The sequence below is a fragment of the Lepus europaeus genome, chromosome 20, assembly GCF_033115175.1.
Source record: "Lepus europaeus isolate LE1 chromosome 20, mLepTim1.pri, whole genome shotgun sequence".
Taxonomy (NCBI): Eukaryota; Metazoa; Chordata; class Mammalia; order Lagomorpha; family Leporidae; genus Lepus; species Lepus europaeus.
Genome location: NC_084846.1, coordinates 64,642,030 through 64,669,220, shown reverse-complemented (window position 1 = coordinate 64,669,220; position 27,191 = coordinate 64,642,030). Strand labels below are relative to the sequence as shown.

The 27,191-nt window shown below is 61.8% G+C and overlaps 1 protein-coding gene across 4 annotated transcripts in view; it reads left to right on the top strand.

The window, feature by feature from the left end:
* TNS3 (tensin 3) overlaps positions 1–27,191 on the top strand; it is a 188,121-nt gene that overhangs the window by 30,700 nt on the left and 130,230 nt on the right. For 3 of the 4 annotated variants that reach the window (XM_062178939.1, XM_062178938.1, XM_062178937.1), the window contains 2 exons: positions 5,172–5,268; positions 16,085–16,122. The gene's annotated coding sequence lies outside the window, so the exon portion shown is untranslated. Of the gene's footprint in view, positions 1–5,171; positions 5,269–16,084; positions 16,123–27,191 lie in introns of those variants that run through there. The other variant, XM_062178940.1, reaches the window with a different exon arrangement.

Sequence of the window (27,191 nt, the reverse complement as noted above, 5' to 3'; positions counted from 1 at the left end):
GTGGCCGCAATGGCTGGGGCTGGGCCTGGCTGAAGCCAGAAACCAGGAACTTCATCTGGGTGTCCCCCATGGATGGCAGGAACCCAAGGACTTGGGCCATCTTCCATTGTTTTCCCAGGCTTTTTGTAGGGAACTGGATCAAAAGTGGAGCAGTTGGGACAGGAACCAGAGCCTGCCTGGTATGCCGGCATTGCGGATGGTGGCTTTACCTGCTGTGCCACACTGCTGGCCCCAGAGCACATCCTTTATGACTGGGATGTTCCTGACTTAGAGTTGTTTTACGTCCTGGAGTAGGGTCTTTCATCCTTGGTAAACACCCCGTCGGCACCTGTTTCTTTTGGGGCAAATGTGCTGTGTCAGGTCAAGTTCTTTGAAGATGTCCAAATCTTCTGTACACTTGTTTATTTTATTTTAAAAATTACTCATTTGTCTCAATTTATTTGAAAGTTAGAGACAGACGGAGATTGCTTATCACCCCCGCGGGTGCCTGCAACAGCGAGGGATAGGCAGGTTGTTTCTGCGAGACCGCCCTCCTTGGCTGTGCGCACGCAGTATCCCGTGTGCCGCGCCCAGACCTTGGCCCCAGCACCTCTCTGCAGGCTGTGTCCACATCGAGTCACCTCTGAGGCACGGGGGTTTGGGGGCAGGGACGAGGCCTAGTGTATGTGGGTAGTGACGTTCTGTGTTTGCACATTGGCCTGCTTCCTCTCGGGGTTCTGTCGGATTTTGCTTCATGAGTGTTGACATTTTGTCATTGTCTTTTCTCATTGTAAAGTGGCTTTCTATAGTGCGAGTATACTTTTTAATGGTTTATTCATCTGAAAGAGTTACAAAGAGAGGGACAGGAAGAGAAGTCTTCCAACCACTGGTTCATTTCCCAGATGACTGCGATGGCTGGGGCTGGACCAGCTGAAGCCAGGAGCCAGGAACTCCAACCAGGTCTCACCCTTGGGTGGCAGGGACCCAAGGACCTGCGCCATCTTCTGCTGCTTTCCCCGGTGCATTGACAGGAAGCTGGGTTGGAAGCGGAGCGGCTGAGCCTCCCACTTGACCTGGCATTCCGAAATGGGATGCTGGCACGGCAGATGGCAGCTTAGCCTGCGGGCCACACTGCCCAACCCTCTTGTGGATACGCTTTGATCTAAAGTCTGCTTCCACGGCCCTGTGGTTGATGTAGGCATCTCTGGCCTTGGTCTTCTGTCAGTGCAGCCACGCCCATTCCCTTTGACGTCAGCGTGACATGTCCTCCACGCCTCATCTTTCTCTTCCCGTTGTTAGACAGTCTGATGGGGCTGGCACTGTGGCATCGCTGGTAAAGCCACTGCCTGCAGCCCTGCAGCCCTGGCATCCATGGGCACCGGTTCATGTTCCGGCTGCTCCGTTTCTGAGCCAGTTCCCTGCTAATGCACCTGGGAGAAGCAGGGGAAGGAGGTCCAAGTGCTTGGGTCCCTGCGCCCATGTGGGAGCCCTGGATGAAGCTGCTGGCTCCTGGCTGCGGCTGAGCTTAGCCCTGGCCATTGCCGCCGTCCAGTAGATGGAAGAATGCGCGTGCTCTCTCTCTTGCTTGCTCTGTCTCCTTCTCTCTGTAATTCTGCCTTTCAGATAATAAAAGTGAAGAAGACGGCCTGACAGTGCTTGACCTCTAGTTCAGTTGTTTATCGAATGTCACTTGCTTTGTCTCTGCCACACTCGTCTTCTGCCTTCCTGTTCCTCACTTTGCTGTTTGGGATTTGTTGAATGTTGTAAGTTGTCTCCTCTGCTGCTGCACCGGCTACCACCTGATGTTGCAGCGGCTCCTGTGGGACTTGACAGGTGCCCCTGACGCCCCACGGGTACTGGCCCTTCCACAGTGGCCCCGAGAGCCTCGTGGGGCTCTCCTTTCCTGAGCTTGTGCCGTGTCGTCACAGGTCTTACTTTTCTCGTGTTAGATGACCTTACAGAACTGTTTTCTTTGAACAGTGGCTTATCTTTAGGGTGCTTCAGACACAGGAGGACAGAGTCTTGTCCATAGCCGTGCGGTCACCGTTCCTGACACTGCTCATCCCTCCCTGTAAGGCTGCCTTTCCAATGTCCGCTGCCCTCCTGCCCGGGCTGACCTCAGCACGCCCTACGGATACGTGGGCTCCCGATAAGTTCTTTCATCTTCCAGCTTTTGTTGCTTTCTTTTTTTTTAATTAAAGATTTATTTTATTTATTTGAAAGGCACAGTTACAGAGAGAGAAGAGGCAGAGAGAGAGAGAGAGAGAGAGAGAGGTCTTCATCTGCTGGTTCAGTCTCCGGATGGCTGCAATGGCCAGAGCTATGCTGAACCGAAGCCACTGCTTTCCCAGGCCGTAGCGGAGAGCTGGATCAGAAGTGGAGCAGCCGGGACGTGAACCGGCGCCTATGTGGGATGCCGGCACTACAGGCAGCAGCCTTACCCGCTATGCCACAGCGCTGGCCCCTTACTTTCATTTTTGAAAGATGCTTTAGCTGGGGATAGGACTCTGGCTCTGTGGGTCTTTATGTTGTTCTTGGCCTGCATTTCTCTAGATGTGAGAAGTCTGCATGGAGCCATAGCTTCAGCTTCCTCTCCCCTCTGGCTGCCTTTGGGGTTTCCTCCTAATTACTGGGTTTGAGTTTGGTTATGCTGGGCCTTCCTGTCATTTCTGGAACATTTCTTTTACGTTTTCTTTATTTTTTTAACGTTATTTATTTATTTGAAGATTAGAATTACAGAGAAACAGGGAGAGACAGAGAAAGAGCTCTTCGATTTGTTGGTTCTCTCCCCAGATGGCTGCAATGGCCAGGGCTGGGCTAGGCTGGAACCAGGAACTCCATCCAGGTCTCCCACGTGGGGCAGGGCCCCAAGTGCACGGGCCATCCTCCACTGCCTTCTCAGGCCGTTAGCAGAGGCTGGATCAGAAATGGAGCGGCCGGGACACAAACCTGTGCCCACAGCGGGTAGCAGTGCCTCACCCCTCTCCTTACCGCGCTTGAGCTCCGTCGTGGTGGGCAGCCTTCTTGTTTCTGGTCCTCCGGATTTTCCGAGTCTCTCAGTTCTGAGGGTTTTATAGTTTCTCTCCTATTTGGGAAAACTGCAGCCCTCACTTGTTTGCTGTTGGCTGCTCCACGCCCTTCCTCTCCTTCAGGGACTCCAGTTACACGCGTGTGTGCTGGAGCCCTGGGGCCGCTGCTGCCTGCCCGTCTCGCTGTCTCGTCCCCACCCAGCGTGCTTTCCATCCGTTTTCTCCTGCGGGCGTTCGGCTGGGGTCTGCTCCACTTGCCCTCTGGGCCGTGTGGAATGCAGTCAGTGCCGCCGTCACCCTGTCTGCTCGTTCTGCTGTCTGTCTGCGCAGCATGCCCCGTCTGGTTGTGTTTTCCTCTCTCTCAGTGCCCGATCATTTTCAGTTGGATGTCAGACACTGTGAGCTTTTCCTTCCTGGGTGCTGGTAAGTTACTTGGAAACAGCGTGATCCCGTTGGGTGTTGCTTTTCAGAGGGAGTGGACAGGAGAGGAGCAGCGGTCAGTTCAGAGCTAGCAGTCCCCCACGAGTCAGGCCAGGTCTCTCCGTGTTGTCGTGGAACACTGCGCGTTCTCAGGATTCCTGGCCTGGCTGTGGGATCGGACGCTGTTCCCAGCACCGTGAGAGCACCAGGCCTCGTCTCCTCCGATTCTGTCTGGCCATTCTTTCTCCAGCCCTGGGTAGCGTCCTCTCACACACGCACACACACGTGTGCTCACAGTACCGAGCTGACTGCTGTCCCCCAGACCACTGCTGCCCACCTCCCTCCTGGGACCCTTCCCTCCTCAATGCAGGCAGCGCCCTGGTGGACCCAGGCTCTGCCTTCCTCCTTGGCGTCACGGGGGCAGTGCTGGTGCTCAGCACGGGTTCCATGTCTCCGACAAGGAAATGGCACCACGCTTCGTCCCCGGTGTCGTGTCTGCCTCATATCATGCCGTGGCCGTTACTGGGGATGTGAGAACGAATCTTGTTCCTGGAACTTCCTCTGGATCAGGAGTGGAACTTCCTGTAGGTGCTTTTAAGAGATAAATGAAGATGTGTGGCGTCGTCCTGTGCTCACCTTTGGAGCTGGGTTACCAGCACCTGCCAGGGCTGTTTTTGTTGATACAGACAGCACACTGTAAGGATCTTAAGGACACCATTCCGTGACCGAAATACTCGTGCCTGTGCGTGACCGCCGGCTCCAGGGTGAGGCGTGGGACACCTCCCTGTCCGGGAGCGTGTCGTCCAGGGAGCGTGTCGTCTGGGACGAGGCCGCTCCTACCACTGCTGGCGACTCTCTGTGAGCTGGCCGCCCATGAACGCTGTGTGTCCTGTGCCTGGTGTCTGTCCATCCGTGTGATGCTTCCGCTGTCTGTGTGTGGTGGTGGTCTGTGTGTGGATTCCAGCATGTGACTGGGCCAATTTCCTTTTGATGGGCACTGGAGCACTTCCTCTTTTGGGCACCCTGAAATAAGGTTGCTGTGACCATTCATGTGCGAGTCTTTGTAGGCATTGACTTCTTTTTCAGGTCCATAAGGGTGGGGTCCCAGGGTCGTGGGATGGATTTGCGTTTTAAGTTTAGAAGAAATTGTTAAGCTGACTTCCTCCACATCGTCCGGGACGCGTAAATTCAAGTCGTTCTGGCGGGCACGTGACGGCCTTGGAGACTGCAGGCGGATCTTCGTTGCTGATGGAGCTCACCGGCGCTGGTTGGCAGCCGGTTCGTGGCTGGTGTTTGGTTTCTAGGGCAAATTGAACTCCTATAGGATCTTTAGACCAGCTGTGAGTGGTGACTCTGCCAACATGCACGCAGGGGCTGTGGCCGCGTCTCAGGAGGACACACACGCGTGGTCCCTGGTCTGCAGAGGCACACGGGGCTCAGGGCGGGGCCGGAGCAGCCTGTGCCATGGCCATATGAGCAGCGCTGGTGATGCTGGGCTCCCAGGACCCCCAGCGGGCTGTGCAGTGGGTGTGAGGGATCCTTGGACTGTGTCTGGGTCTGGGTGCCGACAGCGCGCCCTGAGCTGCCGTGGGAACCGTGGCACAGCCGCGGCGGTTTTCCTGTCCCCCGTTTGCTTGGTAAAGTTCCTGCTCTGGCTCCGTCCAGGCTGCGCTCGGTCCACCGTGTCCTGCGAGGGGAGGGGAACTGCGCCTGGACTGAAGGTGTCCGCCTTTCCTTTTCCAGGCCGGAGAAGCAGCCTCGAGGCCGCAGAGTTTTAAGAGCAAGCCGGTGACATCGTCCGGAGCGTGTGGGGTTTGCGGCCGGGGCAGCTCCTGCCAAGGTGAGTGCCCGCCGTGGTCACCTCGCCGGGAACGGAGCAGGGAACTGCGGCCAGCCCGGCTGGGACAGCCATGCCTGCGCACCGGGAAACCTTGCAGAAGGACACAGTCCGGCTTCCCCTGAATGCCAGCGGCAGGCTTCGGGTGCCGCTGGGTGGGCAGGGCGGGGCGGGGGAGGGTGCCGGGCGGCTCCTGGGCACCGACTGGGCCTGTGGGCTCCTGGGGCCTCCTCTTGGTCCTGGGCCATGCTCGCCCCTGCCTCCCCCTGCTCCAGGAAACCCAGTGATTCACCAGCTCCCCCCTCCTCGGTGACCTCCCCTCCCCTCCCCTCCCCGGCACAGGCTTCGCTCTCATCCCCTCCTTCCCCCAAGTGTCATTTCCCTGGCAGGCACTGCCTCTGTCGGCTGCTTCCCGAGCACGGGAGCCAGGCCCAGGTGACTTGGGCACCGGTGCCGTGGTCCCTGCCAGGTGGCTCTGGGCCTCCCCGGCTGGGACGGTCATCTGGGTCACTGGCAGCGTGGGCAGTAGGAAGTTTTAGAACTTGGGTGCCAGTCTGGGCTCCGCCACTCATACCCGGGTAACCCTGGACACGTGGGGTTTACGAGAGACTTCACGGCAGGGTGGCCGTGAAGACCCCAGGGAGGCGTGTGCAGGGATGGGCTGGGCACGCCTGCCCAGAGGTGGCGGGTGGGCCACCTGGCTTGCCCTGGGACGGTTCCCTGCTGCTGCAGCCACTGCTCTGCACCCAGCCCTGCAGGCCCCCCAGAGGGTGATGGTTCAGTTCTTCTGCTGTGAACAGTGGCCCTGAGCTGGCGGATGCAAGTCCCAGGGGTGGGACAGGTGCAACCCCGTCCTCCGGTGCCTGCCTGCTCACCTGCGCGCAGGACGGGCTGCCCTCATTCACCCCTGCGCACCTGTGTCTGCCTCCTGAGGGGACGCTCACAGGCCTTGAGCCCTGCAGGCTGCTGGGCTCTGCTGGGGGCTTTCCCTGGAGGCCCTGTGGCGTGGTGGTGAGCGTGGTGTGGGCAGCGGCCTTGACCGTGGCAGGCCTGGGGGCTGCGGGTCCCTCGAGTCCACAGCGGTGCGCTGGAGCTGTGTCTCTGGGGAGAAGTCACCGAGCACAGAGCTTTGGAAGGGGAAAGCTGTGCTGTGGACAGCTCTGCTGTCCTTGGGAGGCGCCTCACTGCCCCTCGTTCCTCCAGAACTGTCGGCCCTCAGTGGCCGTCGGTGATGGCTGGACTGGCACTGCCTAGCCGCAGCTGGAAGCCCTGGAGGCCTGGGGCCGGCTCTGCTTTGCCTCCCGATGCCGGGTGTGGGCCCGGGCACAGGGCAGGTGCGTCTTCAGGCAGAGTTCTTGTGTTGCTGAGCCTCTGTTCAGCAGCGCACAGGTGCAGTGCTGTGTGCTGGCGTGGTGTCGTCGTTGGCAGCAGAGAGTGGGCCAGCAGGGCAGGACACGTGTGGGGCGTGTCAGCTGAGTCGGTGGGCGGGCCGAGCCTGTGAGTCCAAGTCTGTCCGTGAGTCTGGGGCTCAGCAGGTGCCCCCGAGTGTCAGAGCCGTGAAAACCAGACTGCTTTGTGGTGCAGATAATCCGCTGGCTCTTGCGTTTGCTCTCCAGGTGCTGTCTCCAAACCCCTTCCCAGGACGGCCAGAGCTGGGGCCCTACCCGACCCCCACCGTGGGTCCCTCTGCCTCCCCCACAGAGGCTCACTGTACAGACCCCACGGGCTGCCAAGCTCAGCTCTCCCCATCAGACTTGCCCTGTTCCCAGAGGTGGTCCTGGAAGGAATCTTCCGGAAGTCTGAGAAGAGGCACCTGGGCCAGATTCCGTGCGGTGCCTTGGGGGCCGATGGCTGTGCTTCCGCTTCTCTGAGCCTGGCTGTGACCCACGTGCCACCTGCCCAGCGCCCACACGCCTGCTCTCATTGTGCATTTGCCCCAATGCCCCTGTGTTTTCTGCGTCTGCACCCGGCAGGTGCTGGGCCCTGCTGGCTGCTTCTCAGCACGCCGGGTGGTTGGGGGTTGGGGTTTCGCCCACCAGGGGTGTCTGGGTGGCGTCGGTCGATTGTGCAGGCGGATTTTGGTTGTTCAGACTTCCTGAGCGGAGCGGCCAGGCTGACCAGCCACGTACCTGTGCTGCAGGAGCTGCCACCTGGAAACGGTTTCGGTGCTGGGGCGGTTGCCGTCCACGCTGTTCCTCAGGTGGAGGTTTTGTGGCCCCTGTGTGCTCTCGGGCGGCCGGGCCATGGAAATGTGGAGAGACGCAGTGGTGGCCCCAGTCCCCACGTCCTTGTAGCCAGGGAAGGGACAAGGGGGCTCGCTGTGGCCACGTGTGTGTCAGACGTGGAGGGAGCCACTGACAAACTGGGGCCTGGCCTGTGTGGGACTCGGAGAGTGGGTGGGCAGGGCCCCCAGCAGCCTTCGCTGGCCAAGGCTTCCAGGGCCCCTTGTCAAGGCCAGCGTGGGTCAGGCACCCACGTGTGTGGCGTGACCATCAGCGTGGGAGGATGCCTGCCTCTGGGCTGCTGGGCCACGAGATGCAGGGCTTGTGGACAGTCACAGCCACGTGGAGGGTGGGACCAGCCCCTGGCTGGCGTTTACATGGTGGCGAGCGGTGCCTGCAGTGGGCTGCGTGTCCAGGGCAGTCGGGTGCAGGCTCAGCGTCCATCCGATGTCAGTATAAGCTCGGCACGCCTCCCTTCTCTTACTTTTTTTTTAAAGATATTTTTTATTTATTTGAAAGGCAGAGGTACAAAGAGATAGAGGGAGAGGCAGCAGAGAGAGAGAGAGATAGAGAGAGAGAGAGAGGTGTCTTCCATCTGCTGGTTCAGTCCCCAAATGTCCACCATGGTTGGGACTGGGCCAGGCTGAAGCCAGGAGCCAGGAGCTTCTTCTGGGTCTCCCACGTGGGTGCAGGGGCCCAAGGACTTGGGCCATCTTCTGCTGCTGTCCCAGGCCATTAGCAGGGAGCTGGATTGGAAGTAGAGCAGCCAAGACTTGAACTGGCGTCTGTGTGGGATGCTGGTGTTGCAGGCAGCTGCTTAGCCCATTTTGCCTCATCACTGGCCTGATAATGGTGATCTTGTCGGCGATGGGGGGAGGGTTAAGGACGTCCTCTCTAACCTGGAACATTTTTACTCTTCCTTTTCGGGTTCATCTTCGCCTTTTCTGCTGACTCACATTCCAACCCCCGCCTCAGTGCAGAAGTCGCCGTAGCACTGCACTTTATGAGCTGTCACATTTGCATATGGAAATGATGGCGCTGCCGCTGGCGGATGGGCTCAGTGTCTGGCCGTGGCTTTCCTCGCTTTGCCTGGGACTGAGCCGCTTGTGCCCACGCGGCCCTCAGCACTGTGGACGCCTGGCCTCGTGTCACTGAGTTCCCGTGGTTGGGTTCCACGGATGCCATTCGAGAGAAGGCGCTCGCTGGTGGGAATCCCACGCTGTCATGTTTCGTAGGGGAGCGTTGAGAGTTTAAGTTCTGGGGGACCTGGGCCGTAGAGGAGGGTAGAGCCTGGAGACCCAGGGTCAGACAGAGCTGTGGGATGGTGTGGACGAGCGGTGAATGTGGGTGTTAAGGAGCCCCACTGTGGCTGCCATGGTTGGGGTGTAGGTTGGTCCCCTCCTGCCTCAGGACACAGAGAGGCCGGAGAACCTGAGAAGCAGAGGGTGACTCATGGCCTCATGTGCAGCACGCTAAACACATGGCCAGTGCTGCATAAAGGCTCGGACGGGGCCGGTGCTGTGGTGTAGTGGGCTAAGCCGCTGCCCACTACATCCCGGCATCCCCTGTGGGTGCCACCTCGAGTTCTGGCTGCTCCTCTTCCGATCCAGATCCCTGCTATGACCCGGGAAAGCGGTGGAAGATGACCCAAGTACTTGGGCCCCTGCACCCCCGTGGGAGACCCAGAGGAAGCTCCTGACTCCTGGCTTCGGATCGGCCCAGCTCCGACCATTGTGGCTAATTGGGGAGTGAACTAGTGGATGGAGGACCCATCTCCCTCTCCCTCTCCCTCTCCCTCTCCCTCTCCCTCTCCCTCTCCCTCTCCCTCTCCCTCTCCCTCTCCCTCTCCCTCTCCGTAATTGACTTTCAAATAAACAAACAAATACATAAATAAATAAATCTTTAGGGGAAAAAAGATCTCTCTGTATTTCTCTATTTCTCCCTCTCTTTGTAACTCTACCTCTCAAATAAATAAATCTTAAAAAAAAAAAAGCAAAAACAAACTGACGGCCCCATTAGGCCGTGGCGAGGCCCCAAGGCCTCTGGATCTGTGCCGGGGTGGGGGGCCCAGTTCCAGGACAATTTGCAGGATGGACAATGCCTGTGCCCCAGAGCTGGACGGCCCTGACCGTGAGTGCCACGCTGGGGGCTGGGATGCTTGCGCATGACCGGGGCGCTGTGCAGCCTCCATGGGAAATGGCTCCGAGTGTGGCCAGCAGCGCCTCCCGTCCGCCCCCTCGAGACTCCTGCCGTCCCGTTCTCCCGTCTCTGGGCAGGAAGTGGCGTCTCCTTTTTATTAGCCCTCTGGTCTTCCCACGAGCAGGCAGGGAGAGTCGTCTGTGGCGGGGGTGGGGGGGTCTCTGTAGCGTGCTGGCTCGGTTCAAAAAGACGTGTTCTTCTGCATTTCTCGGAGTTCACCATGAACGCTGAATCTGTTTTTTCTGTAAATCATCTTTATTAGGCAAACCTTTTGCCATTTTTGGATGGCTCCTGGCCACCCGGGTACCTTCCCACCTTCCATACCGGGAGGTTCCAGTCGGCAGCTCGCCCGGTCCCGTTGGGGGGGGGGGTGAGGTTGCTGCGGTCGGCTCTGCCTGGCTTTTGTTCCTAATTTTAGCACGCCCCCCCCCCCCCCCCCCCCAAGGTCAGGGCGATGCTCTCAGGCGCTCCTGCGGAATTCCTTCCTGTTTCTCCAGTCGTGCTCGGTGTCACGGCCGATGCTTCCAGAAACCGTGTCGTTTGGGTGGTTACCACGACTTTCCACGGAGCAGCTGGCTCTCCCGGTGCTGCTGTGGGGGCGCCCAGCGGTGGGCGAGCCCCTGCACACGTGCTTCTCTTACAAAGCTTGCGTCCTGCTGCACGAGGACCTGCGTCGTTCAGCTCGCCTGTCGTAAGCATTTTTGCATACTGCGTGTTTAGGGATCGTGATTCTAAAACTACCCAGTGTTTTATTTTTCTTTTCACTGCTTGGGTAAAAAACAATGCGTTTGGCCTCAGGCGGGCAGGGCTCTTTGCTGGCCCGCAGGCTGGTTGCGGGGGACCCGTGGCTGGGGCCCTCGGTGAGGACCAGGGCGGGCACCGTCTGTCCAGCTGCACAGGCTCCTGGACGGCGGCTCTTCCGCCTCGGGTGGCTTCCGGGTGTTTGCGGGGCTGGTTTAGCCAACGTGGAGCCCAGGTGCCGCGCCAGGCGAGCACACAGGGGCCTTTGTGCCGGGCTCTGCAGGTGTTCAAGCCTGCGCGATGAGCTGTGCTCTGTGCACGCAGAGCCGGGCTGGTGGCAGCTCCGGCTTCCGGAGTCACACGCCGCTGGGCACCCCCTCTGCCGCCGGGGCAGGCACCTTCCGCTCCGTGCTTCGGTTTGCTGTTGGTGAAATGGAGCGAGAATGAAATGAGCCTTTCTCCCGGTCCCCGTGGGAGCAGGTGGGACAGGTGTGGGAAACAGGTGGCACCGCGGCCGCTGCAGCTGTGGGGCCGCAGCCAGTGCCTCCCTTGCTGTAGGGCAGCAGTTTTTCCCGGGCAGGGGGTGTGGAGGGGGTTCCGACTGGGCAGGGGCAGGGGGACAGGCCTTGGCCTTCTCACTGGGTGCCTCTGGGAGAATGTACTTCCTTCTTTGCTGGAGGGGACTGGGTCCCTCCCTCCATCCGGGAGCCCCAGGCCAGGAGAAGGAATGGGGTCACCACTGCCGGTATGAGCCGGCTGTCCTCACCCTTGGGGTCTTGGGACTCCCACCGCTAAGTTCTCAGAAGACCCTCGGGAGCTCTGGGTTGTGGGCTGTGTCTGTCAATGTGAGAAGTGGGATGTGCAGGTTTAAAGCACCCATTGTAGGTGGATATAACTGTGTATTTTAAAGCTATTTGTTTATTTTTATTTATCCGAGAGAGAGAGAGAGACAGAGAGACAGAGATCCCCCATACGTGGAAGCTGGGAGCCGAGAGCTCAGTCCAGGTCTCCCTCGTGTGTGGCAGGGACCCAAGCACTTGGGCCGTCACCTGCTGCTCTCAGGGTGAGCAAGCTGGAATTAGAGGCAGAGCCAAGACTCAAACCCAGGCCCTCTGATCCGGGCTGCAGGCATCCCAAGCACCGTCTTAAACATGCACCGAGCACCTGCCCCAGATACAATTCCATGAAAAATGACCACGTTTGTGAAAAGCAAGCAGCAGCGAGAGCGGCGTGGTTGTGGCTCTTTTGTGGCTGTGTCACGCAGCCTGGGTCTGTGGCTGTGTCGCGCGGCCTGGGTCTGTGGCTGTGTCACGCGGCCTGGGTCTGGGGCTGTGTCACGCGGCCTGGGTCTGTGGCTGTGTCACGCGGCCTGGGTCTGTGGCTGTGTCACGCGGCCTGGGTCTGTGGCTGTGTCACGCAGCCTGGGGGCCATCGGGACCGTCCCACCTGCTTCTGCATTCGCTCTGTCAGTGAATTGTCTGCCTTGAGGACTCTGAAGAAACCCAGCCCTTCCAGACGTGCGGCCGGGAAAGGAAGTGTGGTAATAGCTTTTCCAGGTGCCTGGATGCTCTGTTCTGATTGTGCACCAAAACTCAAGTGGGGTTGCTTAAAGGTCACCTCCCTGTGGACTTGGAGCTGGGTGTGCGGGTTTTTCCTCTCTGCTGTGCACATCCACTGGCCTGTGTGCTTAATTTGAGTGTGAGAGAGAGAGAGCCCATGTGCTAGTTCACTCCCAGATGCCCACAGCGGCCCCAGGCTGGAGTGCAGGAAGCCGGGGTCCAGGTGGAGCCGTGCGTGGAACTCGTGCCCCGTGTGGGATGTGGGTGTCATGGCGGCTAGGCCGGGCGCCCATGCCCCGTGCTCCCGTGTGGGATGTGGGTGTCATGGCGGCTAGGCCGGGCGCCCATGCCCCGTGCTCCCGTGTGGGATGTGGGTGTCATGGCAGCTAGGTCGAGCGCCCGTGCCCCGTGCTCCCGTGTGGGGTGTGGGTGTCATGGCGGCTAAGCCGAGCGCCCGTGCCCCGTGCTCCCGTGTGGGATGTGGGTGTCATGGCAGCTAGGCCGAGCACCCGTGCCCCGTGCTCCCGTGTGGGATGTGGGTGTCATGGCGGCTAAGCCGAGCGCCCGTGCCCCGTGTTCCCGTGTGGGATGTGGGTGTCATGGCGGCTAAGCCGAGCGCCCATGCCCCGTGCTCCCGTGTGGGATGTGGGTGTCATGGCAGCTAGGCCGAGCGCCCGTGCTCCGTGCTCCCGTGTGGGATGTGGGTGTCATGGCGGCTAGGCCGAGCGCCCGTGCCCCGTGCTCCCGTGTGGGGTGTGGGTGTCATGGCGGCTAAGCCGAGCGCCCGTGCCCCGTGTTCCCGTGTGGGATGTGGGTGTCATGGCGGCTAAGCCGAGCGCCCATGCCCCGTGCTCCCGTGTGGGATGTGGGTGTCATGGCAGCTAGGCCGAGCGCCCGTGCTCCGTGCTCCCGTGTGGGATGTGGGTGTCATGGCGGCTAGGCCGAGCGCCCGTGCCCCGTGCTCCCGTGTGGGGTGTGGGTGTCATGGCGGCTAAGCCGAGCGCCCGTGCCCCGTGCTCCCGTGTGGGGTGTGGGTGTCATGGCGGCTAGGCCGAGCGCCCCTGCCCCGTGCTCCCGTGTGGGATGTGGGTGTCATGGCGGCTAAGCCGCGCGCCCGTGCCCCGTGCTCCCGTGTGGGATGTGGGTGTCATGGCGGCTAAGCCGAGCGCCCGTGCCCCGTGCTCCCGTGTGGGATGTGGGTGTCATGGCGGCTAGGCCGAGCGCCCGGGCCCCGTGCTCCCGTGTGGGATGTGGGTGTCATGGCAGCTAGGCCGAGCGCCCGTGCCCCGTGCTCCCGTGTGGGGTGTGGGTGTCATGGCAGCTAAGCCGAGCGCCCGTGCTCCCGTGTGGGATGCGGGTGTCTGCCGCTAAGCCGAGCGCCCGTGCCCTGTGTCACGCATTGAGTGTGCCCTCCTCCTGCCGTGCAGCATCACACCCAGTGGGTTACGTGGACTCCAGATGTTGATGAGCTGAGTAATCTCAGGTTTATTTATTTATTTAAAGTCAGAGTGACAGAGAGAGGAGACACAGAGAGAGGTCTTTCATCTGCTGGCTCACTCCTCAGATAGTTGCAACAGCCGGGGCTGGGCCGGGCGAAAGCCAGGAGCCAGGAGCTCCCTCCAGGGCTCCCACATGAGTGCGGGGGCCCAGGCACTTGGGCCATCTTCCTCTGCTGTCCCAGGCGCATTAGCAGGGAGCTGGATTGGAAGTGGAGCAGCCAGGACTTGAACCAAGCCCATGTAGGATGCCGGCTCTGCAGAGACGGCTCTACCCACTGCACCACAGCACCGGCCCCTATCAGTGTTGATTGAATGGGAAGCCCTAGACGTCATCAAGCCCTGGTGATGGATTTGTCTCCCTGCACTCGCGTGTTCACTTGGAATCTGAAGTTGGTCGTTGGTTTGTCGGGGCAGGCTCACTTTGTTCGTTTTTGAGAGTGGCTGCATTCCGGTTTGAGCGTCCTTAGCCTGACTGCGGGAGCTCTTTCGGACAGAAGCCATGTTCCCGAGGACACAGCGAGCTGTGCTGCCAGCTCACCTGACCGGTGTGGTCCCTGGCCGCTCCATTGTGCGCACAGCGCTCTCTGCAGGTCTCCGCGGGAGTGAAGCCGTGTTTGCTCAGCCATCGAGACGTAGCAGCGTGAGTGGTCTGCCTCATCAGACCATTCCTAAGTGAAGCTGGCGTGTGTGTAAAACGGCGAGTGAGTGGCAGTGGAGAGTGGACGGCGACTCCTAGGACTGGAGCAGCACCTGCCGGCAGGGGTGCCCTGGCCTCCCGCAGTCAGCGCAGGTGTCGACACCGAGCAAGGCGAGAAGTCTCAGTGCAGGTGTGAGGTTTGTCTCTGAGGCGTCAGCAGCTCCAGGGGCTTGCAGAGCCCCTTGGAAGAAGCCCTGGCTTAGACCCTCCGTGGTCCAACCCTGTACCTGGTGACCTCCCTGTGAATGGCACAGGCATGGAGGAGAGAGCAGTGGACTATTCTGTGGGTGGGCAGGAAGTGGGGACGAATACCGAGTGGGCAGCAGACGATGACCGTGAGGTCACCAAGCCAGGCAGCAGGATTCCCAAGATCCTTTCCCACATGGCAAGTGGATCACGGTTCTCAAAAGTGGCTCTGCCAGTGTGTGTGTGTGTGTGTGTGTGTGTGAGAGAGAGAGAGAGAGAGAGAGAGATGTCAGCATCTGGGGAAGTGTGGCCTGGCACAGCCGGGGCTCTGCAGGAGAGAAGGCACCAGGCTGTGTGTGCAGGTGGCTGTGGCTGTTGTGGGAGAGCTCAGGGTGTCGTGGACACAGGGTCACTTGGGAGCCACGTCTGGGGGGCCAGGAAGAACTTTGCAGAGACCCACGACCCTGGCATTGGCTGGGAGATCCTGGGTGATGGAGAGGAGCCCCACAGGAGGGGGACGGGCTGTCAGGGAGGGTCTGTGTCCAGGGCATCCACAGTGGCTCTGAGTGGCCGCTGCTGGCCTTGGTGGGCGCTGCACCCCTGCCGAGGTGCAGATTGGCTGCGCTGCTGGTCCCCTGGCTGAGCCTCACAGATGGGGACAGAGAGCGGCTCGGTCCTTCAGTCTGGAGGATGGTGTGAAGGTTGTAGCAGGCAGTAGTTGGTCAAGACCTGGAGGGGTCTGGGGGTCCTGGGGAGGTGTGGCTTGGGCTCTCCTGCGTGGCCGGGTCTTCAGCTGGGCTGGAGCCGCCCTTCTGAAGGGGTGGGTTCGGGTGGCAGCCAGGCTGGGGACCACGGACACCTGCAGAGGGGCTGTCCACGGGGCCAGCTGTAGGGGCCGCCTCCCAGCACGGCTCCTGGCGGTTCAGCAGTCACCCCCACCGCCGTGCCGGGCAGCCTGGTCACACACACAGATCCCTGCCAGGGCTGGGGTGGGTTGTCCCGGCTGGGGGGGCCACGACTGTTGAGGCTGGCTCCACCCGAGGGTACAGCCAGAAGCCGCCAGGCGTGAGCGCAGCTGGGTGCCCCTCCCGCCTGCACCCCTGCTGGCTGTCGCCCGCTGAGGCCACAGGCCGAGACTGCCTCCTCTGCTGCTGGCTTCCGGTGACTGCCGGGCTGGTGCCTGTGTACACACGTGTACACACGTGTGTTGTGCCAGGTGTCCTCCCCGGGCTGATGTGACCTTCGTGGCTTCTGTATTCCACGGAAGGCAGGGGGGAGGTGGTGGTGCAGTCTCCCGCGCTCACGGGACCCCGGACACCCAGAGGGATTTGGGGCCCCTTGTCTTCAGGGGTCCACACCCTGCATGTGGACGTGGCTCCTGTTTGATGCAGCTGTTGCTCGGGAGAGGAGACAGCCCCTGGGGGTGGGGTCTCCACGGTTTGAAAGGCACTCCCAGTTCCCTTGATGGCCGGGGGTTTGACTCCCACTGCTGGGCACACCGGGTGCTTTCTCTGCGCGGTCCTGTCTTCTCCCGGGATCCAGTGTGGCTGGACACACCCCTGCAGAGCCATCCCAGCCGCCGCCGCGCGGTGTGACCTGGGCTGGTGGCCCCTGTCCATGCCGCCCGGGGGCCTAGCATCGCGGGGGTGGGAGGCAGGCTCCTCGCTGGCTGCCACACACATTCTTTCTTTCTTTCTTTCTTTCTTTCTTTTCCAGCCTCCAAGTGTTCCTGCCGCAGGAAATGTGAAGCCAAGGTAAGCATTCCGCAGCTTTCCCGTGGGACTTTTATAGCGGAGTTGGCTCCGCCGAGCGACAGGCGTAGAAGGGGCCGCTTTGGACGGCGGCCACGGAGCGAGGCTGCGGGACAGAACCGGAGGGCAGTTCCCTCTCGTCGGCGTCTGTTTCCCATCTCTGGGGTAAACCCAATAGCTTTGAAACCCGTGTTTCTGCTCACAGGAAATAATTCCAGAGCGTTCGGTTTCAGATAAGAGCTCTGGCGCTGTCTCTTGGCTGTGGCACTGGGCCTTCTGGGGCCCGCGGTCCCCGCGTTCCCCCGTGCCCTGAGGACTTGGCGGCCTCCCGGGGAGGGGAGTTGTTGGCTGCCCTGGAGATCTGGGGGCCCTGGAGTAGGGGGCCGCGCAACTGGGTTTGTGCATTCGTGGGCGGGCGTTGAGCTGTGGAGGACCCTCCCGGCCCTCACCCGGAGGCCTGGCTGTGCCGGGGCGTGAGGGGCCTGGCAGTGGCGTGTGGGACACGGGCACGAGCAGGGAGCGCCTGCTTTCCTCCCGTCGCGGTGTCTGCACCTCTGGGTTCCACACTGGAGTGATGGTGAGGCCCTCCTGGGGGGGGGGTGTCGGGGTCCCCGCCAGCTGCCCCGTGGCCGTGGGTCCAGGGAGATGGGGTTCAGAGACTTGGGATTGTGCAGCTTTGCGAGCCTCGCGGCTGCTGGCTTCCGGCTCCTCACGGTGCTGCAATCTGGCTTCTGCAGGTGTGTTCTGTGTGAGATCAGAGGGCTGGTTTCCCTCACCCCCACGGTACACGTGTGTACATGCACAACACTCACGCAGTCCTCACATCTGTGCACATGCACACTCAGGTGCACACATGTGAGCACACACGTACTCAACACACACATGCACACAAGCTCACACCTCTACACATGCATACTCACAGACACGTGTGCACACGGGAACACACGAGCACACCCATGCACGTGCACCCACACACGTGTATATGTTTATGTCCCATGCACATGCATACACAAGACACATGTGTGCACACAGATATATATGCACACATAAACAGACACAGCTGCACATACATGTGTGTACCTCACACTTGTGTGCGTATTCACAGACCTGCACACACACGTGCACACACATGCTCATGGCAGCTACACTGTGCACCCGTGCATGTAGACACACATGTGCGTACATGTATGTAACTTCAGGCACAGCTGTGCATCCACCAGAACAGCACTCTGGTCCAGCCCTGTGGCTCAGGAGATTGAACTTGTGCAGGGAGCGTCTCGGCACTTTGTGTTACCAACCCCAGCGGGTCCCCTGCCTGCTGCTCCCAAGTGGGGCTGCTTGGGGCTCTGCTCACGCTGTCCACGCGCTTAGGGGAGCTGCCTTCCCCTTCTGGGCAGGTGGGCAGGCGGGCGGGCAGGCAGGCGCCACTCCCTCACCTGCGCTGGGCGGCCCTTTCACCCGCGCTGGGCGGTGTCGGCTCAGGCTTCCTGGAGTGGCGCTGACTGTGGGGCTCCCACTCCTGGCCGCTCCCCGCCGAGTGCTTGGATGCAGCCCTCACCCCGGGCCTCTGTGGTGCCGTCCACCTTGCACTCGTCCCTCGTCACACTGGGGGACAGAAGGGCTGTGCTGCTTATCCTGGCGCCTTCCGCTGTGCCCTGACCCTGGCCAGCCGGTGGCCCGAGCTGCAGACCCGCGCCTGCCCTCTCCCTGCCGCTCCCAGTGCTTAGGGCATTCCGACTGCCCCGGCTGTGTGGCCCGGCATTCCCACCGTGGCGTGGGTGGCCTGGGAGGGCGGATGAGCTCTCCCTGCCATCCAGCCACGGCAGGGGAGGGCTCCCTGGGCCTTTTTTCTGACATTTTGACATGTCTGACATTGATCGTGTCTGACATGACATTTCTGACATGTGGTTTTGAATGGGAGTTATGAGTGCGGCCAGCACCTACAAAGCAGCTTCTGGAAGGGAGTAGCCTGGTCACCCAGGAGCCCCATGGAGGCTTCTCCCCTGCCCGCCCCAGCTGCTCTCAGGCCTTGGGGACTGTGTGTGTCCATTGCCACCCGGGCTTCCGGGACACAGCGTGTGCTCAGCTGTGTGGGAGTTGCGGAAGTTTCGGAAGAACATGGGCTGGTCCTCACCCTGTCGGCCTCCTCCTGGCTGGGCCACGGCCTGTGCTCCTGCGCCCCCTGGTTAGTGTCCCTGGGGTCCAGAACTGAGCACCCTGGGGATCTGAAAGCCAGCACCACCATCCCAGGCCCCGGCCTCGGTCTGCAGTGACGCCAAGGGCGTGGAGAGACTGCCCTGCGTGTTCTCTCTGGGTCAGCAGCAGGGAGACTGAGCCGTGAGCTGGGTCGTTTCAGAGCCCCGTGGAGGGAGGCCGCTCCTCCCCTGGTCCCCGGGGGCCAGGCTGGGTGGCTAAGTGGGTAGACGGGGTGTAGACCTGAGCTTTGATTCCAATGGGGCCACATCCCTTGCTGTGGTCTGAAAGTTCACGTTCCCCCAAGTTCGTCTGCGGGAAGCTAACCCCGCAGTGACAGTGCTGGGAGGTGGGGCCTGAGGGAGTGATGTGGTCACAAGGGCAGGGCTCTGGTGATGGCATTTGTGCCCCTATAAAAGAGGCCTCCGAGAGCTCCCTCCCTCCTCTGCCCTATGAGGGTACCCAGAGACAACCTCAGAACTGGGGAGGGTCCTGCTGGGCCCCAAGTCTGCCTGCACCTTGCTCTTGGGCTTGCAGCCTCCAGAACTGTGAGAGATAAGAGAGGTAAGCCCTTCCCCCCTGCCCCGGGTCCAAGGGGATTCGTTACAGCCTCTGAACACAGGCGCACGGGCCAGAGCTCGGGTCTTTCGTGTGAACTCATGGGTGGTGCACACATGTTAACACTAAGTGCACCGGCACAGGCCAGAGCCGGGGTCCCCCGTGTGGGGCACATGCAGTGCTGTCCCTTAGCTGTCCGGGCTGCTGACTGTATAACTTCCGTGGCACCCAGGGGTGTGAGACAGTTACTTGAAACTTGGATGCACACAGCTGCTTCCTGCTCACTGGGCTTATTCTTTGCAGCCACGTGAACTGTGTGGCCTTGTGACTTGGGTTTTTTCCTGGCTGTCAGCTGACGCATGGGCTAGAGAGAAGGAAGGACGAGAAACGAAGCATTTTCCGGAAGGCGCGTGGGGAGGTGCTGGGTGGGTGGTGCCCGTGGGGGTGGGGTCAGCAGCTCTGGCAGGTGGGCGGGGGTGTGGGGCCTGGCAGCGGCTCCTTCACTCCTGCCTGCTTGCTCGTTAGATGTCCACTTGCTTAAGGCACCAAGTGTGATCTCCTAAGTTGTGAGGTTTACAGATCTGCAGGCGATTGGTTACGAACTTCGGGCCCCAGGCGGTGGCTGGCTGTGGTCAGTCCCCGGGGCTGTGCTCAGGGGTCTCCCTGGAGGGACCCCACCACAGTGCCTGCCCTAGTCCAGGAGGCCCAGCCTCCTGCCCCCTGGGCTCCAGGGCTGCCCTCAACCCCTGTGGCTCATCCTCGCTCCTCTCTCGCTTCGATTTGTGCACCGGACACACAGAGCAGGACAGCAGGTGCTGCCCCTGGGTGGTGAGGTGTGGGCCTCGTTCAGGCGTTGCACAAGGAGGTGCAGGGACAGGAGAGGAGTCCTGCCTGGCCTCCTGCTTCCCCGGTGGCCCTTCCTCCATCCTGGTTCTGCCTTGTGAAACCCGAGCCCGATTCCGTAGGTGTTGGTCCAGCATCCTCAGAAGCCCGTGCTCTGACCGATGCGGCTGACCCCTCGCTCACCATTCGTCTGTAGAGAGCGCCTCTGTACATGATGAGGAGCCACCTGTTTGGGGGGGCTGTTGGGCTGCCCCCTCCTTTCACCATGTAGGTGAGAAGCAGGCCCGGGAGGTGAAATCACTTACCTGTTGTCACTCGGCCTCCGAGGTCTCGCCTCTGCGGCTTGGGTCAGAGTCAGCCAAAGTGAGGGACTAGTACAGAGAACTCGTGCACACGCGTGCACATGCCCGTACACACACACACACGCATGCACACATACACGGAGGCACGGCCTCCCCACCGTCGACATCCCCCAGCAGAGTGGGGCACTTGTCACAGCTGACGAAGCCATGGTGACATGTGCGCGTCATGCCAGTCCCTAGCTCACATCACACGGGTGCTGTGCTGTCTGTGGGCTGGGGCAAATGCAGAACTACAGGGCTTCCCTGCCCGCGTCCCCCACCCGGGCTCGGCCACCCCAGGCCTGTCGGCCGTCTCCGTAGCTTTGCCTTTCCGAGAGCTCAGGGAGCCGTGACCCTGCGGTCTGTGGTGTCTCACTCAGGGCGTGCTTCTGAGTTCTCTGTGTGTGGGGTGCCGGACCCCTGCTCTTTAGCCTGGCCATGTCCCATGATCGGTCACTGGGCTCCTGAGGACCACCTTGGCTGTTGCATGTTGCATCCTTTGCCTTGGAAGTTGTCCCTGGTTTCAGGGGGACCAGGAAGCCTCTGAGTGCTGCTCTCTTGGGAGTGCTTTTGTCCATCTTCCGGAAAGATGCACCTGCTGGTGGGCAGTCCTCGCTGCTCTGTTCTGGCCCGTGTACCTTGCTGCAGGTGTGCTCCCGAGGGTGGGGTCTGGGAGCACAGTCCTCGTGTGTGCAGTCATTCTTTGTGCTTGACACTGAGCCGGGTCTGGGGCCCGAGTGGGAGCCCTGGCGGCTGTCCTGGATGTGGAGTGGCCTGCGGGACTGGTCCCTGTCCCATGGGGAGGCACGCGGGTCAGGTGGCAGCAGCCACGGCAGCTCTGGGATTCTCTTGGGTGGGACCGTCCCTTGCTCCGCCTCGGGGGGCTTTGTGGGGACCCGGCTGGGGAGGCACCGTGGTCACCGTTGGGCTGTGTGGCTGGGCGGGCAGCACCGTGGTCACCGTTGGGCCGTGTGGCCGGGCAGGCAGTACCGTGGTGGCTTGACTGGCTTTGTGATTGGGTCTCTGGTGCAGCCTGTGAGTCAGCTCCATTTGTGTGGGGTCCCCCAGTCCCACCCCCAGATCCCCATGGGAATGACGCCGTCTATGGAAAAAGACTGTCACCTACAAGTCGGGTGCCTGTTTCCCTTGGAGCTGCATTGGGGTGGGGCAGATACACAGGCCTCCATGCGTGCCCACCGTGTCGCTGCACCCCTTGGCACCCCCGTCACTGGCGGCCATGCCTGCTTAGCAGGGGTGGTCGTCTCCTGAGCGGGAGACCCTGGCCCCTGAGTCCTGCTCGTGGCCAGGGCCAGGATCTGTAAGATGCGGGCCTTCTTTCGTGGCACTGTCCCTGGGTCTCACGAGGGTCAGAGGCTCGCAGCGAGATCTTGTGGTGTCATCGGGTGTCTGCCGTGACGTGGGCTTTGGCGGAGCCTTTGGAAGTCCAATTTGGTCCCAGACTCCAGACGGATTCTGCCCGCAGCCCTCCAGCATGGAGTAGCAGGTGCAGGGAGCACACACGTGTGCCGATAGGGCGTGCCCCTGGCCGGGTCAGGAAGGAGAGGAGATGCCGTCCGACCTCACACTGCCGCCTGCCAGGACAGAATTAGGCACTCAGAGCTGTGAAGACCCTGAGTTCCAGCCAGGTGCCACTTTTGTGCCAAGACCAACGTGTGGGTGCTTGTCCTGACCGGGCCACGTAGCCGGTGGTGGCCAGCTCTGCAGGGAGCTGGGTGCAGAAGCCCAGGCCCGGCTGCGCGGGCACATGCCACCCACACGTGAGCAGACCCTGGCGGAGTACCCCTGCCCGCCTTGCCCTCCGTTGGCCGGGGATTGCTTCCTTCCTCCCGGCCTCTTCCTAGGAGTCCCGCTGTGTGTGAGGGGTGGGGGGCAGACCTGGGTCTGGGCTTGGTCTCTGCCCCTGCAGGGCAGCTGACCCTGGCCTTTTCCTCGGCTGTACGATGGGAGTGAGAGCTGAGCCGCTGGGCTTCCGAGCACTGGAGGCAGCTGCTATGCGGTGTGCGGAGCGTCTGGTTAGTTTGCCACAGCGACCTTCGGTGCGGGGGGAGCCACCTGCAGTTCCTGGTGCTGGAAGCCGATTCTCCCTGCAGCTGGGGGTCTCGCAGCCGCCGAGCCGGGCCGCGGGCCCTTGCCTGCCGCTGGCAACCGAGAGTGTGCCTTTCATTAGTGAGCTGTTAAACAGCGGGAAGGTAGGCTGCGTTTTCTGGGTTCTGATGCAACTCTGTCCGGCCTGGAAGCCGTCGTGTGGCTGCAGGCAGAGCAGCCGGGCTCTTGATTTCCTGAGGGTGCAACCAAAGCACTCCCCGCTCAGGGCTGCGTGGCTCCGGCCAGAGCTGCGTGGCCTCCTGCTGGCCGGCTCCGTGTCCTCCTACCTGGCCAGCTACCTTTCTCTCTGTCTACCCCCAGCATCCTGCATTTGCCCCTGCCTGGCCCAGCCTGGTTCCCCGCCCAGGGAGGAGGTCTTTGAGCCTTGTCCGAGGCCGCTGCAGCCATGGTGGCCACCCCAGAGCACAGCCAGGTCCCCCTACCCCCCACAGCCTGGTCCCTTCAGAGGACGTGGGTTCCTGCTCCTGCCCCAGGGGGATGTAGGGAGGCGGAGGAGAGGAGCAGGGTGCAGTGGCTGGATGGTGCCGGACGCCTGCACAGCCCTTTAGGTCACTTGGCGCTGGCTCCCAGGGGCCTGGGCACCCCTGTGGGCCTGACCTCATGGCCACTCTGGCTTCTATTCAGCGTGGCAGCCGGGCCCATGAACAGGATCCTCCAGGCAGCTCCCTGCGGCCAGCCTCCAAAGGTGGCTCTAATTGCCGTCTCCGTGCATCCCAGGGCACGCGAGGACCAGCCCAGCTCTGGGAGGAGGGGTCGGACGCCCCCTTGTGGTGGGAGCCCCTGTGGTCTGCAGGGGTGTTCCCTGGGCCCACCAACAGTCCCTCCACACGGCTCAGATGCTGCTCCTCCAGCTCACAGGGCCTCGGGCATTGCCAGGGCATGGCGTGTGGCCCCCGGAGGGCCAGAGTCCAGGCAGGGATTTTCCTCGTGGGAGAGAACTGGAAGAATTCCTGCAGGAAAAGTAAACGAGATGACCGCCTCTGGTGTCCTTGCCTCCCCACGTCAGGCTCATGAGCTTCCGGAACGTCACAGGCGAGCAGCCAGCACTGCAGGCACCGAGGCCTGCTGTTTCTCTGCTGGATCAGAGCAGAGTGGGAAGGGCCAGCCCGAGGGGCTGGGGCTCCTGGTCAGGCGCCCGTCCCTCCGTGGGGCTCAGCCTCCTCCGCTAGGCAGCGGGTGTCTGGCCACCACGGATGTGCGGGCCCAGGCTGGCGAGCTGGCCAGGCCGCAGGGATGTGTGCCTATTACTGAGTAAGTGCGGGTCCCTGGCTGGGTGGAAGCAGTGGGCAGGGGTCCCCGGGGGCATCCGAGACCCGGGGAACCACAGACCTTGTCCGGCGCTGGCCTCGCGGTCGGCTTGTGATGCGGTGTGGTCTGCTCTCCTGTGTTCCCTTGAAGCCCCTGTGTGGCCTGGAGCCACGGGAGAGCCGGGCCTCCCTCGTGGGCCCTGGGCCTCCGTCGAGGGAGGGGAGTTGAGTTGGGACACAACCCGAGGAATGCGTGGGGTGCGGGGCCTGGAGAAGAAGCGGGAGGTGAGCAGCCCAGGCTGAGAGCTGAGGGCCCGGGGACGGCTGCTCGTCTCCTCTTGCAGCTCTGCCCCCGGCCTGCCCTTCCGCTTGAGGAGAGACACAGACGGGTGGTTCCCGGGACCTCCCCCCTGCTGCTTGGCCGCGTCCTTGCCCGCCGCTGGCTGGCGGGGGTTCTCATGGGAATCAGGGCAGGCCCGGCTGGGCTTCCGTGCCGAGTGCGCTGGCCGAACTCTGGAGGAGTGCGGCCGGGTCAGGCCTGACAGTGGGGCGTGGGGGCACGGTGGAGTCGGTGTCTGTGCACCGTGCTGTGTGCTCGGCGTGGACCCTTTGTTGGTGGCGAGGAGAGAGCCCGACCCCCACCCTCTGGCCCATTTTAGCAGCAGGCGTCTTGTTGGTATGCGTGTATGTGTGTCTGTGGAGAGAGAGAGATCTCCATTGTCTGGCTCACTCCCCAAATGTCTGCAGCAGCTGGGGCTGGGCCTGGCCCACGCCAGGAGCTGGCAGCTCCGTCCGGATCTCCCATGTGGGTGGCAGGGACCCGAGCCTTGGGCCTTCGCCTGCTGCCTCCCAGGGTACATTAGCTCGGAGAGCCGGGCCTGGAGCTGGGTGCTCTGATGTGGGATGTGGCTGTCCCGAGCAGGGATGTAATTGGCTGTGCCACTTAGAGGAGACTCACTGCCTTCCTCACAGCTGCAGCCCTCCGGGGCCACCTGGAGGACCCAGCTCTGCTGGTGTTCCGGAATGTTCCATGCCCACTTCACGTGGTCAGTGATCTTGCAGACCTTTGCTTGCAGGTGTCAGGGTGAGCTGTCGCCGTCTCCCCACATTCCTCCTAACCCTTCAACCTCAGGACGGGGCTGTACTGGGAGCAGGCCGTTTTAACAGGTAACACAGGTAATGCCAGGTCACCAGGGGGCTCTGGTCCCACGCGACTGTGTGCTCAGAAGAGGACGTGGGAACCCGAGGACAAGGAGACAGCAGGGGGTGGTGGCGAGGACACAGGCACGCAGAGGGGCCCATGAATCCAGCAGAATTCAGCCTGCCAGCACCTTGGCCTTGGGACCGTGAGCAGGCTTTGAGCCACGGCTGGAGCTGACGCCGACGTCCACGTGGACGGCGCCTCTTGTGGCATTCCCGACATCTTGGAGCCTGCCCCTCCCCGCTGGTCTTGAACGGTGCTCCTGGTCACAGAGACAGCTCAGGGGTTTTCCTTCTCCCAGTCCTGCCATGGGTGCTGTCCTGTTGGTGAGTGGAAGTGAAAGTGGTGAGAGTCCACGGAACGCCCTGTGGAAAGGCCCCTCCCACCGCCCTCCAGACTGTGGCCGTGCAGAGACGGGCGCCGTGGCTGGACCCGTGCCTGAGCTTGCGTGGGCTTCGCGTACACTTCCCCCAGCCCAGCCACTGGGGCGGGTCTGGGGACCCGTGGCCTCTGGAGGAGTTGTGTCCATCAAGACAAAGCAAAGGCGAGCTGCACCTCCACCTTGTGCGGTGATGCTAGGGCTCCAGCTGCCCCCACCCCAGGCCCCATGTGGCTGTGGGACAGTGGGGCCTGCGCCTGAGGCTGCGCTTCCCCTCCGTGCCACCTCCTGGGGGTCCCTGGATTTGTTTGGAGTCCTCTGTGTGTGTATTGGATGCATTCTCTTTCTTTTTTTTAAGATTTATTTATTTATTTATTTGCAAGTCAGAGTTACACAGAGAGGAGGAGAGGCAGAGAGAGAGAGAGAGAGAGAGAGGTCTTCCATCTGCTGGTTCACTCCCCAACTGGCCAGAGCTGCACCAATCCGAAGCCAGGAGCTTCCTCTGAGTCTCTCACATGGGTGCAGGGGCCCAAGCACTTGGGCCATCTTCTACTGCTTTCCCAGGCCCTTAGCAGAGAGCTGGATCAGAAGTGGAGCCCCCATATGGGATGCCAGTACTGCAGGCACTGGTCGTACCCGCTATGCCCAGCGCTGGCTGGTTGCATTTTCATCACTGTTGTCACTGGTCTTGAACCGATATCATCCTGAGCAAGAGCCAGCCCAGCCTGTGCGGGGGCAGGGGTGCCCACAGACTCCACATCCTGGGGCAGAACCCCCCCCCTCGAGTGTCCAGGTGACCTGGGGCAGAACCCCCCTCCCTCGAGTGTCCAGATGACCTGGGGCAGAACCCCCCCCCCCAGGCTGTCCAGGTGACCTGGGGCAGAACCCCCCCCAGGCTGTCCAGGTGACCTGGGGCAGAACCCCCCCCAGGCTGTCCAGGTGACCTGGGGCAGAACCCCCTCCCTCGAGTGTCCAGGTGACCTGGGGCAGAACCCCCCTCCCTCGAGTGTCCAGGTGACCTGGGGCAGAACCTCCCCCCTCGAGTGTCCAGGTGACCTGGGGCAGAATCCCCCCACCCAGGCTGTCCAGGTGACCTGGGGCAGAACCCCTCCAACCCCCCACCCAGGCTGTCCAGATGACTTAGGGAGAACCCCCCCTCCCTTGAGTGTCCAGGTGACCTGGGGCAGAACCCCCCCTCCCTCGAGTGTCCAGGTGACTGGGGCAGAACCCCCCCCCCAGGCTGTCCAGGTGACCTGGGACAGAACCCCCCTCCCTCGAGTGTCCAGGTGACTAGGGCAGAACCTCCCCCCCAGGCTGTCCAGGTGACCTGGGGCAGAACCCCCCCCCCAGGCTGTCCAGGTGACCTGGGACAGAATCCCCCCACCCAGGCTGTCCAGATGACTTAGGGAGAACCCCCCCTCCCTCGAGTGTCCAGGTGACCTGGGGCAGAACCCCCCCTCCCTCGAGTGTCCAGGTGACTGGGGCAGAACCCCCCCCCAGGCTGTCCAGGTGACCTGGGACAGAATCCCCCCACCCAGGCTGTCCAGATGACTTAGGGAGAACCCCCCCTCCCTCGAGTGTCCAGGTGACCTGGGGCAGAACCCCCCTCCCTCGAATGTCCAGGTGACCTGGGGCAGAACCTCCCCCCTCGAGTGTCCAGGTGACCTGGGGCAGAACCCCCCCCCCCAACCGTCCAGATGGCCTTTGTTCCGTTGGTCAGGGGGGCATGTGTGCGAGGTCTCGGCGGGGAAACCTCTCTGTCTTGGTGTTGTCTGAAGAACGGTTGACAAGGCTGCTTCTTCATCAGGAAAGCGGTGTCTGAACGCACGGGCAGCTGGCTCGTCCCTCCCTGCCGCAGGAGAGGGAGGGGTGTCGGGAGTGCCGTGCTCAGGTGGGCACCCTGGCCCTGGCCTTCACCGACACGGGGCGGGCGGCTGAGGGCAAACCGTCTCTAAGGCTGATGCGCTTCCTGGCTTCTGAGCCCAGGGATGGAGCTGCAGGCTGAGCTTGTGTGTGTGTGCACCTACATGAACACACATGTGGACACACAGATTCACAGACACATGGACACACCCACCTAACACACTGGCACACACATGGGCACACAGATACAGGTACATTGACACGTTCATGTAGTCCACTGGCACACACGTGGGCACACAGATACACACAGGTACATTGAC